Source organism: Euleptes europaea, chromosome 18, assembly GCF_029931775.1.
Source record: "Euleptes europaea isolate rEulEur1 chromosome 18, rEulEur1.hap1, whole genome shotgun sequence".
NCBI classification, from domain to species: Eukaryota; Metazoa; Chordata; class Lepidosauria; order Squamata; family Sphaerodactylidae; genus Euleptes; species Euleptes europaea.
This window is the reverse complement of record NC_079329.1, coordinates 37,976,075-37,984,186: the sequence shown is the minus strand read 5'-3', so window position 1 is coordinate 37,984,186 and position 8,112 is coordinate 37,976,075. Positions and strand designations below refer to the sequence as shown.

The 8,112-nt window shown below is 46.7% G+C and overlaps 1 non-coding gene across 1 annotated transcript; it reads left to right on the top strand.

Annotated features, from left to right (window-relative positions):
• Positions 1-6,188: 6,188 nt before the first annotated feature.
• On the top strand, positions 6,189-6,264 carry TRNAV-GAC (transfer RNA valine (anticodon GAC)). The gene has a single exon. It is a non-coding gene; the product is annotated as a tRNA-Val (tRNA).
• Positions 6,265-8,112: the final 1,848 nt, after the last annotated feature.

Here is an 8,112-nt window from a genome sequence, read left to right as displayed (position 1 = left end):
AGGAATGACCCGGTGCTTGCACAGGGGACCTTTACCTTTATAGTAGTTACAGTGTAGAGTGTCAGACTATGATCTGGGAGACTTTTTCAGGGATAATACCATAGTTTAGAGATAATCTATTATCATTCCTATTTATAAAAGAGGTTCCAAGGGTAATCCCCGTAATTATAGACCCATATGTCTGTTGTCAGTTATAAGGAAGCTTTGTATGTTATCATCTATCAGATTGGGCTGAATCTCTATTGATAATAAATCTTGAGCAATCAGGATTCAGAAAGGGTAGATCAACTAGTGATAACTGTTATATCCTAAGCTTTCTTGTTCATAAATATGTTAAACGTCATGGTGGTGTTCTGCTTGTGGCCATTATTGATTTCCAGGCTACACTTGACAAGATATCACATGAAAAACTGTGGTCTGAACTCCAATGGTATAATATAGATCACAGACTTTTATTTTTACTTAAGTCACTTCATAACACAACAATACAAGTATGATATAATCAGTTTGGTCATGTCACTTCAGTTATACTGGTGTATAAAGGAGTTCAACCGGGGTTGTGTGTTATTTAACTTGTAATTAAGCGACATAACTAAAATTTTCCAGGCAGAGAATGTACATGCTCCCTAACTGGGCAATGAAAGAATTTCTAAACTATTATATGCAGATGATATAATTATTTCATTAACAAAGGTAGGACTAAAGAGAGCTCTGTGGGCATTATTTAGGTATTGTTCTGAATATGAAACGTCTATAAATATTGATAAAACCAAAATAATTTCCTTTGGAACCATCTCTTGGCCACTAAATAGTTGGGTGATAGGAGAATATAAAATCGAACAAGTTAGGCCATATAAATATCTGGGGGTTATTTTCGCCGAAAAATTGTCTTGGAAATTGCACACTGAATCAATCCTAGTTAAGGCTAAAAAGGAGATTGGAGCAATCATAACATTCTTTTTTATGATGGGAGCGCAGTATATTCCAGCGGCACTGCAATTATTTACCTCTATGATTACTAATCAGCTTTTATACGCAGCTCCATTTTGGGTACAAGTGGCTACTCCTATCAAATTGATTCAATTCAAATTCTTGAGAACAATTCTTAAAGTGCCTGGGTGTGCGCCCCCTATGGCCATCAGATTAGAAACTGGTCTAACGTAGTTTATAAATTTGACTTGGATAGCAGTCTTTAGATTTAGAATCTGACTTTTGTTCATTGGTGATCAGAACAATTTTCTTTACAGCCTAATGACTGATCCTTGTACTCCAACTTGGGTTAACCCAATAGATGAGAAATTGACCACTTTTGGTCTTTCCCCTCCTTGTTTCAAATCCATGGGGCTACATAAGGCCAGTTCAGTGATCAATGACCATATAAATGATATTGATGTTCGGGAAACATTGGCTAAACCTGTGGTAGTGTGTTCTTCTCTACTTGTCAATTTAGCTCCAATGATCCCACATCAATATGCACGTTATCCATCTATATTAACTGGTCCAAGATGTCACCATGCATTTACGCTGGCTTGATTTAAAGTGCTACCATCTGCATTCCTGACAGGAAGATACAAAAACATTCCATGTAATTGTACATTTTGTCCTTATTCTGATAACTTGATTGAAACATTGATTCACATAAGAACATAAGAAGAGCCTGGCTGGATCAGGCCAGTGAAGGTCCATCTAGTCCACCATCCTGTCTCACACAGTGGCCAAGGAGTTCCTCTGGAGGGCCAAAGAACAGGGCATAGAGGCCGAGGCCTTCCCCTGATGTTGGCTCCTGGCACTGGGATTCAGAGGTTGACTGCCTCTGAACATGGAGGTTCCCTTAAGTCAACATGGCTAGTAGCCACTGATAGACCTCTCCTCCATGAATATATCTAATCCCCTTTTAAAGCTGTCTATGCCTCTGGCTATCACTATATCTTCTGGCAGCAAATTCCACATTGTTATCACTCATTGTGTAAAAAAAAAATTTCTGCTTCTGAATGTCTTGTGGGCTGCAAGGAAGACGAATCTCAGATAATTTGAATTCCCGCTCTGCTATGAAAACTCACTGGGTGACCTTGAGCCAGCCACACACTTGCAGCCTAACCTACCTCACAGGGTTGTTATGAAGATAAAATGGAGGAGAGGAGCACAAAGTTAGCTGTTTGAGTCCCCTTTGGGAAGAACAGTGGGTATAAATGGAGTAAATTAAACCGCCTAAGAGCCGTCTGTTCGACTGACTCAGTTTTTCTCCAGGTTTTCACTGTGCCAAGAACAATCTCTCTGAGCTTGGGGTGTGCTTTGCAGGCTGGTGGCTGTGCCATCATGGCTAGAATTCGATTAAGCTGAGTGGCCTCATCTTCTACTAGCGTGTCCCTTCCCCATTATTCTGCAAATAGCCCATGGGGAGGTTCACAAGACTCAGCATTTGGCAAAAGATTGGGAGGGGTTGTGGCTCAGTGGTAGAGCCTCTGCTTGGCATGCAGAAGGTCCCAGGTTCAATCCCCGGCATCTCCAATTAAAGGGACCAGGCAAGCAAGTGATGGGAAAGACTGCCTGAGACCCTGGAGAGCCACTGCCGGTCTGAGTAGACAATACTGACTTTGATGGACCAAGGGTCTAATACAGTATAAGGCAGCTTATATGCATGGAAGGATGCCAACTAGGGATGCCAGCCTCCAGGTGGGACCTGAGGATCGCCTGGAATCCCAGCTCCTCTCCAGACTACAAAGATCACTCCCCCTGGAGAAAATGGATGCTTTGGAGAGTGGACTCTGTGGCATTGTACCCCACTGAGGTACAAAGTCCCTGTCCTCCCCAGGCTCCATCCCCAAATGTTCAGCGGTTTCCCAACCTGCATCTGACAACCCTATCCCCCATCCCCCACTGGTGGTCAGGGGGACCTGGCAATCCTAGTGCCAACTCAAGAAGTCAAGCCAACAAAATGGAGGCAGAATGACCATAGCAAGAATCTAAGATCTTTGCTGCGGTGAAGACCGAACAGCCAGTTCCTGTGAGCAGAGATAATCATGCAGGGTGTCAGCCCCGCCCCCCTCGCCCACATGGCTCTGGCAAGGAAGTAATCCTTTAGCAGTGTCCAGTCTTTCAACAGATGCAATTAAGCACCCTTAATGGGGACAGTGTTCAGAAACTAATTGGGGCAAGTTTTCCCCCTCCCCACCAAATTAGGAGCTGGGGGAGGGCCAGTCGGCGCTTCTTCATTGTTGCAGATGATAATTGGGGAGGGGGAGGCACCCTCCCTTGCACTCTTCTTTTGAAATTATCCACCAGCCTTCCTGTTGTTGAAGACAGAGTGTTGGCTTAGAAGGACCTTCGATCTGATCCCTCCTCACTGTGAGTTTATATGATCTTGTTTGATTAAAAAAGACTTTCCCCTTAGCATTTGACTGGCGCTTGCTTCACAACAGCACAATGTCTTAGGGCTGCTGTAGGCACCGCTAGACTGGACTGATCATTGGCCTGACTCGATGTGGCAGCTTCGTACCACCTGGGGCCAGGCTCAGTGGCAAAGCCATCTGCTTTGCATACACAAGTTCCCAGGTTCAGTCCCTGGCATCACCTGTTAAAAGGATCCGGGAGCAAGTGACATGAAAGACCCCTGCCTGAGGCCCTGGAGAGCCGGTGCCAGAGTAGATCATTCTGACCTAGATAGACCAAAGTCTGACCCTCTAGAGGGCAGCTTCAGGTTTCCAGTGACTTTTCTGAGATGATAATGGGTAACACAGAATAACTGTGCACCCTTAAAGATTCATAGCTCCAGAGCTGTCGGGGGGCGGTGGCGAGGGGACAAATTCTGGGTGCGCAAGTCAGTTTCAGACCAGTGAAACTGTAATCATGATAAGTTCACCAGCAAGCAAAATCCAGTACTTTAAAGGTGTGGACAAAATCCTGTCACTCAGCTGTTTTAAATGCAGCATTTTCTTATTAAAAGCTATGTTCTTAGAGCACCAGGAGAGAGGTTTGGGGCTTTGTTGGTTATCTGTAAGATGTCGCCACTAGGACTGCATACATGTGTGAAGATATTCTAATCTTGGAAGGTACGGGGTGGGACTTGGAAGCTGATCTGACATACTGCAGAATAGCTGTTGCATGTTCTCTGTGTGTGTGTGTGAGAGAGAGAGAGATAAAAACATTTGCACTTTGCAGTTTTGTGTGCCAATTAGAGTGACAGGCTATCTTAGCTTTCTTCCTGAATATAGTTTTTGTTCCATTTGTTGGGTTCTCTAAGGCCAACTTTTCACGGATTATTTTGCTGCTCTCTTGCTGTGGAGCAAAAAAAAAAAGCGATTTAATTTTTTTTTCATGGCCGCGAATCATCCCCGTCAATCCTGAAGTAGTTTTAGTTTTTCATGGGAACAAAGCAGGCAGCATTCTCCAACGGTTTGGTCTGCCCCTTTGCTGGAGCCCTCCCCTTCTGACAAGCTCATTGTTTATGCCCGCCCCCAACTCCGCTCCAACTCCGCCCAGCGAATTACCTTGTGCGGTTCACCTCTGTGGATACGGCCCCAGCGCGCAAAAAAAAAAAAGCACCAGTCCCTCTGGTTTCCTTATATAATTTTTCTATTTACCATGATCCCCGTTTCCCCCCACCCCCATACTTGGCCATGCTCCCCCCCTTCCCAGACTTTGACAGACGGTCATCGTTGTGCTCCCCCACCCCCCAGTAGAGCTCCGGCCATCCAGTGCCAGGAACTTCGATCCAAGAGGACTGGCAGACTTGGGGGCGAGCCTTGGTGGTGAGAGCTCAGGAGACCAAACCGTTCGACTACACTTTCATGCAACCGAATGTATGGGGAGTTTTGCCTTGGATTTGCTGCTCTCTGGATGCACATTTTCCCCATCCAAATTCTCAAAGCTCAACAATAAGCCTCCAAAGCAGAGTTTTGAGCATTTGGATGGGGAAATGTGCATCTAAAGAGTGGCAAACCCAAGGCAAAACCTCCCATGATGCATAAATGACCAAATACTCTCCCTTCCCTTCCCTTTGCAGCATGCCAATCCGCACACTTTTCCAAAATTTCCATCGTTCCTTTGTTCTATTCTTTTACCAGGTTGGGGGTGCACAGGATGCATGGGGGGGGAGGGAGACCCAGAGCAGACTGGCCGCCCCTCCTCAGAAGGGTGATGGGAGGGAGTTTTGCCTTGGATTTGCCACTCTCAGGGTGCACATTTTCCCCCTCCAAATTCTCAAAACTTGACAATAAGCCCCCAAAGCAGAGTTTTGAGAATTTGAATGGAGAAATGTACATCTAAAGAGTGGCAAACCCAAGGCAAAACCTCCCATTCATAAATGGCCAAACACTCTCCCTTCCCTTCGCAGCATGCCAATCTGTCCTGCCTTGGAGGGAGGCTGTCCCCCGGGTGCAATCCCCTAAACAGACCCCCCCTCCCGCGCGCGCAAAAATGAATGACCGGGCTGGCTTAGGTTAGCAAAGCCACGGCACTTGCTCTCCAAAGAACAAAGAGTGCGATCTGCAGCAGCTATGCACCGTCCGGCACTCCTACGAAGAGGAAACGCACACATCTCTGGCCGGAAGACTTTTGCGGAGGTGGAATGGCGGCCTGCGATACTTGTTGGAGCACAAAACTTCCCTTGTCCAATCACCGTTCGCGTGCGTGGCGAGTCATGGGGAGGGAGGAGAAATTTGCCTGCATTGGCGGGGAGAATTGATCCGACTCCAGGGAGTTTTTCATGGAACTTTGCAACAGAAAGGGCGGAGCAAACGCAAAGATCGCACCAACACAGTTTTGAGATGCTGCGGGGATGAAGTGAATTTTGTGGTCAAATCCGGAACAGCCATGAAAAATCAAAAATTAGCAGCGCGGCAAACCTCCGTGAAAAAATTACCTAAATATTTCTGAAGCTATTTACTGTTTTTATTTAGGGCTTCCTTCCCCTGCCCAGTTCTTCAGTGCTTGAAATATTTCTGGGTTAATTGGGAGATTCGTTGTCATTCTAGGAGAGCTGCTGCCACCATTCCTGCTTTGGGGAGAGGAGAAAGCAGGTGTGTTGCTGGGAGGGTGGTGGGGGCAGAAAAAGAGAGTAATGGGGTAGGGTGGGGGCAGAAAGAGAAAGAGTGATGGGATGGGGCAGAAAGAAAGTGACAAGCATGGAAGAGAGAGTATGAAAATGGGTGACAAGAGGGAGAAAGAGTGAGAGACTGAGAAAAGTAGGAGGAGAGGACTGTGGCTCAGTGGTAGAGCATCTGCTTGACATGCAGAAGGTCCTAGGTTCAATCCCTGGCATCTCCATTGAAAGAGACTAGGCAAGTAGGTGGTGTGAAAGACCTCTGCCTGAGACCCTGGAGAGCTGCTGCCGGTCTGAGTAGACAGTACTGACTTTGATGGACCAGGGGTCTGATTCAGAATAAGGCAGCTTCATGTATATGTTCATGGGAGGAGAGGAAGCAAAGGTGGAGGGATGGGATAACTGCCTCCGCAAGTTTCTTGCAGGTCCCCACTTGTTTGTTTCTATGTTTTCAGCCCAATTAATTACTTCCAGTTCTCCCACTGTAAACGGCTTCTTTTAAGAGTGTGAAGAAATGGGCTTCTTCTCCAAGCAAGTATCAGACTTGGAGGTTTTAAAATGCTAGAAGGGGCTCCTTTCCTTTCCTTTTATCCCTTAGAAGCTCCTTGATCAATTGATCTTGAGCAGCATATATCTAGTCTTGGAGGGATATAAGGACTGAAACAAATCTTGCCACTGACAATGTAGCCTTGGGGTCCCTATCACTTAGTAAAAAAGGCATTATGTCAGTCACAGAGGCGTTGGATTTGTATATTAAAAGGGGGGAAATATAGTGCGATCGAAGTTCCTCGTAAAAGCGGCATTCCCAAAGGGCATGGGCTAATGAGTCAATAGAGCCAGAAGAGCAAGGGCAGATCCTGTCTGAGTATGGTATATTCAGAATTCTGCCCTGCATTACCATAGAAGGGTTAGCATTCAATCTAGCCAAGCAAAAAGCTCTACAGAGACGAGGAGTTGTCAGATAATATGTGTAGGCAGGCAGACCACGTGGAGGGGGTATTCCGGAGAACTGGGATGAACAGACGCGACGAGCATGAAAAGTAGTGCTGTTACAATCGAGCTCTTTAATGCGCTTTTTAATTTTGGTAAAAGCTTCCGTTTTCCCAAGATCTAATAACATGTCCTGCGAGAAGCCCAACAACGACAGTTTCTTATCTAAGATTTTTTGTCATGAGGATTTAAAAGGGTCACGCTTCAGAGAAGCTAGGAACCCCTCAGTGCTAAAGCACAGTTTAAGGTGTAGTTTAGAGGGGGAGAAGGGGCTCCAGGAAGAAAGTTTCCGGAGGTTCCAGGAAAAGCATCTTTGACCCAGGTTGACCTAGTCAGTGGGTGGAGAGAGAAAAGGATTAAAACTGCTGAGAGGGAGCAGAGCGCCTTTTTTGGGCTGGGACACTCAGAGAAGACGGAGCTCATCTGAGGCCTGGAGGAGGCAGCCATTTTTGACCATGTGCTGGCCCCAGGCGCAGGTTAAACCTTCCAGGCAATGGGCTCTAGATAGAAATGTACAGTACCCTAAGCTTAAGAGCCTGTCCTGTATTCCAACATCTGGTAGGGCATGTATAGGGAGAGGGACAGAGGAATTGCGTTTCTCCCAGTTCTTTTGAATCCCTTGCTCAATCTGTTGCTGTGCTAGAAGTATCCCTGGAAATGTTTTACTTTTAATAAATACTTTTAAACTTTGAATACTGACCATAGTTCTTGGTACCACATAGTCCTCCACCAGCTTGGAACACGCTATTGGAAAACAGGGGGGCCCTAGGAGGGAGGGAGGGAGGCTGGCCGTTGGCAAGCAGCTATTTCTCCAGTGGCAACCCCAGGCAGCATCTTGTCTCCGTGGTGCCCAGAAGTGGGGCAAGCGGGAGACGCCGAGGCAAGGCCTCAGGGTTTGAGAGGGACGCTGTGGGGGGGGGATCCTGACCCCCCCACCCCAGTGGGCAAGTCCTACAACGGTCAGGTGGTGGCAGCGGTTACCCGAAAGGAGAAAGAGGCAACCCCTTCCAGGAGAGGTTGAGAATCCCTGGGAGAGGGCAGGAGTGGAATAGGGCCTGAGGATCTGAGCAGGCCCGTTCGGC